Genomic DNA, 8,283 nt, shown 5'->3' with positions numbered 1-8,283 from the left:
GAAAATGACACAAAAGATGAACAAAACTAAGTTTCTTAAAAATATAAAACCAATAATCTTTTAGCTAGATGAAGAAAAAAGGAGAGAAGACTCAAATAAATAAAATTAGAAATGAAAAAGGAGACATTATAACTGATACCACAAAAATACAAAGAATCATAAGAGACTATTACAATTACATGCCTTTACGAAAATCATTTTTTCATTGGCAGCAACATTGGAAGATGTTACGCTAAAAGAAATAAGCTAAGCCAAAAAAGACAAAAACTGCATGTTCTCACTTATATGTGGAATCTAAAATAATCAAACTGAAAGAAGCAGAGAGCAGAATGGTCCTTAGCAGAGGCTGGAGGTGTGGGGTGGAACGGATAGATACTGGTCAAAAGGTACAAAGCCTCATTTATACAAAAGCAGTAATAAGGTTTTTTTTTCTTTGAGATATATTGCAAAACGGTGAAAACAGTACATAGTAAAGAATTCTACATTTTAAAAATCACTAAGAGAGTAAATTTCAAATGCATTCCCCATTAAAAATGACAAGTATTTGAGGTGGTGGATGCTAATTAGCTTGATATAATTATTCCAATTGTATTCATAAATTATACCATCACTTTGTACTCCATAAATATACACAACTATGATTTGTCAATTTACCATTTAAAAATAAAAATTAAAGCACAAGAAAACACAACACGTGTGTGTACCTATGCATGTGTGCGTCCATGTAAGTGCACACACACACCCCCTCGCCTCCATTACTTTCCAAAATGGACAAATGTGCAATTATTTTGACTTAGGCTCCAAATATCTAATCTGATTCTAATATTTCCTTGCAGAATTATCAGTGGCCACTTGAGAAAGGAAGGGCTAGCTGGCAGACTACATCAGCTCAGGATTTTTAAAAGATGACTTTTTAATTTGTGTGTGTGTGTGTTTTTGTTGTTGTTAATGAGAGTTGGAGGTAATGTTCATCAGCAATGGAAATGAAGTCTGGTGGTCAATGCTTCCACACTGTCTGAACCCTGCAGCTGAAAATAATGGGCGTTATTCATCCGTAAACTATGTTTATATGGTCTTTACATCCATAATTCTCTATATCTTGTGCTGTCTGATATAAGAGAATTCAGAAGAAATTCTCATAAAGCAAGTTGCCTCTTTAAGAGTTATCAGTCCAGAACCGGGGGAGCGCTCGGGGTTCCCGGCAGCGGAGCAGAGGAGGAGGCAGGCGGCGGCCCTGGTGGCTCCCCCTGAGGACGGTGCGCGGCCCGGCCCATCTCGCGAACTCGCGGTGGTCTCGCGACCCCGCGCGCCGCCGACCCCGGGCCCCTCCGCCGCCGCCATGGCTCGGCCTCTAGTGCCCAGCTCGCAGAAGGCGCTGCTGCTGGAACTCAAGGAGCTGCAGGAAGAGCCGGTCGAGGGCTTCCGCGTGACACTGCTGGACTAGGGCGACCTGTACAACTGGGAGGTGGCCATCTTCGGGCCCCCAACACCTACTACGAGGGCGGCTACTTCAAGGCGCGCCTCAAGATCCCCATCGACTACCCATACTCTCCACCGGCCTTTCGGTTCCTGACCAAGATGTGGCACCCTAACATCTACGAGATGGGGACGTGTGTATCTCCATCCTCCACCCACCGGCGGACGACCCCCAGAGCGGGGAGCTGCCCTCAGAGAGGTGGAACCCCACGCAGAACGTCAGGACCATCCTCCTGAGTGTGATCTCCCTCCTGAACGAGCCCAACACCTTCTCGCCCGCCAACGTGGATGCCTCCGTGATGTACAGGAAGTGGAAAGAGAGCAAGGGGAAGGATCGGGAGTACACAGACATCATCCCGTGAGGGCGGGCGGGGGCGTCACGGGAGGAGAGAGTCAGATCCGGCCTGCACCCCAGCCCCTGGTCCCACGGCCGCCCAGCCCCACCATCCTGGTGAGGGTGGCGGAGCTTCCTGGTGCCCATTTACAGGGTGTCAGTCACGGATGGAGGCTGGGCCGAGTGGCGGAAGGTCCAGCCAGGTTCAAGCCCAGCTTCTTGCCCCTTTTCCTCCTTTTTTTTTTTTTTTTTTTTTTTTGAGACAGAGTCTGGCTCTGTCACCCAGGCTGGAGTGCAGTGGTGTGATCTCAGCTCACAGCAAGCTCAGCCTCCCGGGTTCACGCCATTCTCCTGCCTCAGCCTCCTGACTAGCTGTGACTACAGGCGCCCGCCACCGTGCCCGGCTAATTTTTTGTATTTTTAGTAGAGACGGGGTTTCACCGTGTTAGCCAGGCTGGTCTCGATCTCCTGACCTCATGATCCGCCCGCCTCGGCCTCCCAAAGAGCTGAGATTACAGGCGCGACCCACTGCGCCCGACCTTTTTTTTTTTTTTTTTTTTGGAGACAGAGTTTTACTCTGTCGCCCAGGCTGCAGTGCAGTGGGGCGATCTCGGCTCACTGCAGCCTCCACTTCCCGGGTTCGAGCAGTTCTCCCCCTTCATTCTTCCGAGTAGCTGGGATTACAGGTGCCCACTACCACGCCGGGCTAATTTTTGTAATTTTTAATAGAGTTGGGATTTCACCATCTTAGCCAGGCTGGTCTCAAACTCCCGACCTCAGGTGATCTCCCCGCCTCGGCCTCCCAAAGTGCTGGGATGACAGGCGTCAGCCACTACACCTGGCCTGGTGGTTAATGTTTTCATAGATTCTTCCAGGCTTTTCAGTTTAACGCATGTCCGTGCTTTAATGAAGAAATGGGATCGTGCCGTGTGTGCCCAGTGACTGACTGTTAGTCAGGGAACATGTGTCCGTGCTTTAATGAAGAAATGGGGTCGTGCTGTGTGTGCCCAGTGATTGACTGTTAGGGGTGTTGGCCTTGCTCGTGTCCGGAGTGCGTCCCTGCAGGCTCTTGGCCTGGCGAGCTCTGGGTATGGCTGTGCAGCCGCCTCCCGGCGCCTTCTGTACCTGCGGTCCACTTCGCCTGCGTGGCTGTGTGTGGTGACCCACGGCTCTCCCTCTCCTCCCGTCGCCCTCGTGCCCCAGAGCTGAGCCCCACAGCCCCTTCTCTTGGGTGCCTGTGTTCACATGAATGTGTAAACACGTGCGTGTCTGTGTACAGACACGAGGCTTTCTTTACGGGTTGACAGCCTTAACGGTTCCTGCTCGTCCTGTTACGTAGAGGCCCTTCCTATCCATTTTTTTTTTTCTCAGAGTGAAATTGCATAGATTTCCTCACAGAGGCCTCACCTACTTTTGTTGGTATTTTGTATAAGCAGAATCTTAAAAACAATCTTTAAAATATTGCACACACAAAAAAAAGAGTTATCGTCACGTTTCACTAGAAAAGTGTAAAACACAAAGTTACAATAAAATGACACTATGGGGAAATAAATTCGACAGAGACAGCTGATATATATGAGGTTGTAAACAAAAGGAAAAACGGGGTTTTAGCATGGATTTGTTCTATTGGTGTAAAGAAAGAAAGAAAGAAAAAAGTAAATCAAATTCAACTTTGTTGTTTATTTGGAAAGGATTTATCCTATCTTAAAAAATACTACAGGGGGAATTTTGGTGACTTCTAAGCTCGTTACTTTCTGAAGAGCTCATGATAGTTCTTATTCATTTAGTGTATTCAAATACAACACTTTATCTCACAATTGTTGACGGGGTACAAATGTAAGTCTTCAAAGAATGATATAATCATTAGAAATACATCAAGGAATAAGTACAATAAGGCAAGTAAATTTACTGATGTCCCATCAGAGATAAGTGGGACATTGCAAATTAACAACAATGGAGGAACAAACCACAGTTTATTTTCTTACTTTATGAGACATCCTTTTTGAATTTTTAAAAATTATAGAGAAGTATCTTTAAGTTGGTGTAGCTGCTTAGTTATTCAAAAGGAACTTATAAAAATTAGAAGCAGCCCACTTCATTATTTTTCACAATAATAACCAATATGAAACTTTTTCTGGAAGACTAAAATCTTACCACAAAAAAATTAAGCAGAAACATTGGCACTCCTTATATAAATACAGCCTATTTTGAAATGGTATGTTTTTTAATTTTTACAAACATTTTCACTTTCAGATAATTTCACATGTGCATAAAAGTTGAAAAAATATGCAAAGAACTCCCATATACCTGCCCTTTACCCAGGTTTATCAATTGTTAACATTTCATCACACTTGTTTATTCTAGATAGGTATTGATATAGATATACACACACTTTTTTCTGAATTATCTAAGAGCAAGATGCAGACAGTATGCCCCTTTATTTCTCTACACTAGTGTAGATTTCCTAGGAACAAAGTCATTCCTTTAAGGAGGAAATTTAGTGAGGCTTTCTGCAGTAAATGACATTCTGAGCCAGCTGATTTGGCCTTGTGACCAATGTGAGGGACTATTTAACTTTGTGTTTTTTTATCTCCTTCTTTCTTTACACCCAGTTATATTGTTTTCTATTTAGTTTACTTGCATAAATGTCAGATTCGTCCATGTGATTTATCAAGTTTATCAGAATATCAACTTGAATCTTTTCTTTTCTCTAACATTGATCTAAATATCTCAGGACAATCCCATCCTTCCTTCTCTCCTTTATTCCATTTGCAAAGTTAAAAAAAAAGCCTCAATTATGGCATTTCAGTATTCATAGTAGTACAGATAATACATTTATATCAAGGAAAAGAAACGCATTTTAGGCCAGGCACGGTGGCTCACGCCTTTAATCCCAGTACTTTGGGAGGCCAAGGCGAGCGGATCACGAGGTCAGGAGGTGGAGACCATGCTGGCCAACATGGTGAAACCCCGTCTCTACTAAAAATACAAAAATTAGCTGGACGTGGTGGTGGGCGCCGTAGTCCCAGCTACTTGGGAGGCTGGGGGCAGGAGAATTGCTTGAACCCGGAAGGCAGAAGTTGCCATGAGCCGAGATCGTGCTACTGTACTCCAGCCTGGTGACAGAGCGAGATTGTGTCTCGAAAAAAAAAATGCATTTTAAAGGTAAGGAGACATAATATAGAATTTGTACACCAAATTCTTAACTTATGACTGTTTTTAAAGGATAATTTGAAAGTTATACCAGAATATGCTGCTTCTTGATTTGGTCTTATTTTGCTATTTTTATTTCTTGTTTTTGTTTGTTTGTCGTTTGAGGTAGAAATTTAGTTGGTTGAGGCCTTTATCACTTCTAATACAAACATTTAGTCATAAAAATTTTCCTCTCACCTCTGCTTCAGCTGCATCTTACATATTTTCATATACCTTATTTTTATTTTAAATCAGTTGTATGCACTTTATTATATTGTCAACAAAATAATATTTCTAAAATAAAAACCAAGACATCAAGTGTTGACTTTCCCAACATTTGTTAACATTAAATCAGCACAACATCTTCCCAGATCTTTTCCTTTTTGGATGGCTCCATACTTTATTCCCTACCCACTTCCTCTTTCCTTTAAAGAATGATTAACAGATTGCATAGACAGTATCAAATAGAACCCAAAATATAACTAAAGGAATTGGAAGTAAAAAACGAAGGAAGGGTAAGATAGTTAACATAAACATGAACCAAGGGTAAGATAGTTAACATAAACATGAACTAGTTTATACACTTTTTAATAACGTTTCTCCTTTACTTAAAAAATAAGTAGAGTGTAAAGGTAGTCCTTTGTTTAATCACTGAATCTAAAACTGTTTACTATAGAATAAAACAAGTAAAATAATCATCATCCATTATAAGCTTAATCAAGATGAGCACTGTTTAATCCTGATTAATTTATAACTAATTTTATGCTGTTGGTACATTTTTTAAAAACAGCTTTGTTTAGCCATAATTTAAATTTTGTGTAATTTACTCACTTAAAATGTTTTATACATATTAATATATTCATTCAGTTGTTCAATGATCACCAAAGTTTAATTTTATAACATTTTTGGTACCCTCAAAAGAGTCCCAGTACCCATTAGCAGTCACTTCCCATTCCTCCTCCACTTTACATCGTTAGTCAACCACTGTCTAAACTTGCCTGTTTGGGAGATTTTATATAAATGGAATAATACAAAATGCACTCTTTGGTTCTGGTTTCTTTTACGCAGCATGATATTTACAAGAATATAATATTTTCACCCAAGTTGCAGCATATGTCAGTACTTCATTACTTTTGTTGGTCAATAACATGGTATTGTATATGTATGATACACCGTATTGTATTTATCCATTCATCAGTTAATTAACATTGGGGTTGTTTTTACTTTTTGGCTATTATAAGTAATACTGTAATAAATATTCAATTTTTTTAAGAGCTTGTGAAGAATGGTACTAATTCTTCTTTAAATGATTGGTAGATATTATTCTAGAAATGACATCATTGTGTCAAAATTATCTAATATGTTGACATACTTTTTTCATAGTACCTTTTATAGTTCTTTTTATTTTTATAAGGCCAATAGTAATGTCCCCTCTTTCATTCTTAATTCTAGTAAGTTAAATCTTTCTTTGTCCCTGTAAGTGTAGCTGAAGTTTGGTAATTTTGTTAATCTTTTTAAAGACCCAACTCTTGGTTTTGTTGATTTGCTCTACCATTTTTTCCATTTATTTAATTTCTATTTCAATGTTTATTATATCCTTTCTTCTGCTTATTTTTCATCATGATCTCATCTCTGACTCATTGATTATTTAGAAGTACGTAGCAAATTTTTATAATTTCTGCTTTTCCCAAATTTATTTCTGTTTTTAATTTCTAATTTAATTCCATTTTGATCAAAGAACAGTCATTTTCCACTTTTTGAGGTTTGGTTTTTGGCCTAGCATGTGATCTATTTTAGGAAATGTACCTTGTGCACTTGAGAGTAATGTTCTGCTTTTGGGTGTACTGTACTGTCAGTTCTGTTACATATAGCTAGTTTATACTGTTACTCAAGTCCTCCATATTCTTGCTAGCATCTACTTAGCTTTTCTGATTATCGAAAGTGAGATATTGATGTCTGCAATGATTACCATCTCCAACTATTATTGTTGAATTCTACCTTTAATTCAGTCTGTTTTTGTTTTGTAGACTTTGCAAATATTTCGTTCAGTGCACATAGGTTTATAATTTTTATACCTTCTTGATATATTGTCTCTTTAACATTACAGCATGTCCTTCTTTATCTCTGATGTATTAGTCTGTTCTCACACTGCTAATAAAGACATACTTGCGACTGGGTAATTTATAAAGGAAAGAGGTTTGACATGGCTAGGGAGGCCTCACAATCATGGTGCAAGGCAAGGAGGAGCAAAGTCACATCTTACAATCGGCGGCAGGCAAGAAAGCATGCTTTATAAAAGCATCACATAACTGGTATGAGATAGTATCTCATTGTGGTTTTGATTTGCCTTTCTCTAATGACCGGAAATGATGAGCTTTTCTTCATATGTTTGTTGGCTGCATAAATGTCTTCTTTTGTGAAGTGTCTGTTCATATCCTTCGCCCACATTTTGATGGGGTTGTTTGTTTCTTGTAAATTTAAGTTCTTTGTAGATTCTGGATATTCGCCTTTTGTCAGATGGATAGATTGCAAAAATTTTCTCCCGTTCTGTAGGTTGCCTGTTCACTCTGATGATAGTTTCTTTAGCTGTGCGGAAGCTCTTTAGTTTAATTAGATCCCATTCGTCTATTTTGGCTTTTGTTGCCATTGCTTTTGGTGTTTTAGTCATAAAGTCTTTGCCCATGCCTATGTCCTAGATGGTATTGCCTAGATTTTCTTCTAGGGTTTTTATGGTTTTAGGTCTTATGTTTAAGTCTTTAATCCATCTTGAGTTAATTTTTGTATAAGGTGTAAGGAAGGGATCCAGTTTCAGTTTTCTGCATATGGCTAGCCAGTTTTCCCAATACCATTTATTAAATAGGCAATTCTTTCCCCATTGCTTGTTTTTGTCAAGTTTGTCAAAGATCAGATGGTTGTAAATGTGTGGTGTTATTTCTGAGGCCTCTGTTCTGTTCCATTGGTCTATATCTCTGTTTTGGTACCAGTACCATGCTGCTTTGGTTACTGTAGCCTTATAGTATACTTTGAAGTCAGGTAGCATGATGCCTCCCGCTTTGTTCTTTTTACTTTTGCATCTTTTAAAGAAGCTGAGGAAGAAAGGAGAACAAGTATACATTTGTAAAGTTTGTGATATTAATCTTCTTATGTGCCATTTCTCGTTCTCTTTATTTTGGTACACCTAAAAAACCATCTGGTGTCAATCTCTTGGTTGGTCCAATATAGATTTGCTTCTGCTCATATCCTTTGTGCCATTATTGTCAAATATATTACATTTCTGTAGG

At 39.6% G+C, this 8,283-nt stretch overlaps 1 pseudogene; it reads left to right on the top strand.

Moving 5' to 3' along the window:
• Positions 1-964: 964 nt before the first annotated feature.
• On the top strand, positions 965-2,033 carry LOC100607675 (annotated as a pseudogene).
• Positions 2,034-8,283: the final 6,250 nt, after the last annotated feature.

This window comes from Nomascus leucogenys, chromosome 22a, assembly GCF_006542625.1.
Source record: "Nomascus leucogenys isolate Asia chromosome 22a, Asia_NLE_v1, whole genome shotgun sequence".
Classification (NCBI taxonomy): domain Eukaryota; kingdom Metazoa; phylum Chordata; class Mammalia; order Primates; family Hylobatidae; genus Nomascus; species Nomascus leucogenys.
This window is presented reverse-complemented; position numbering and strand designations above follow the sequence as displayed.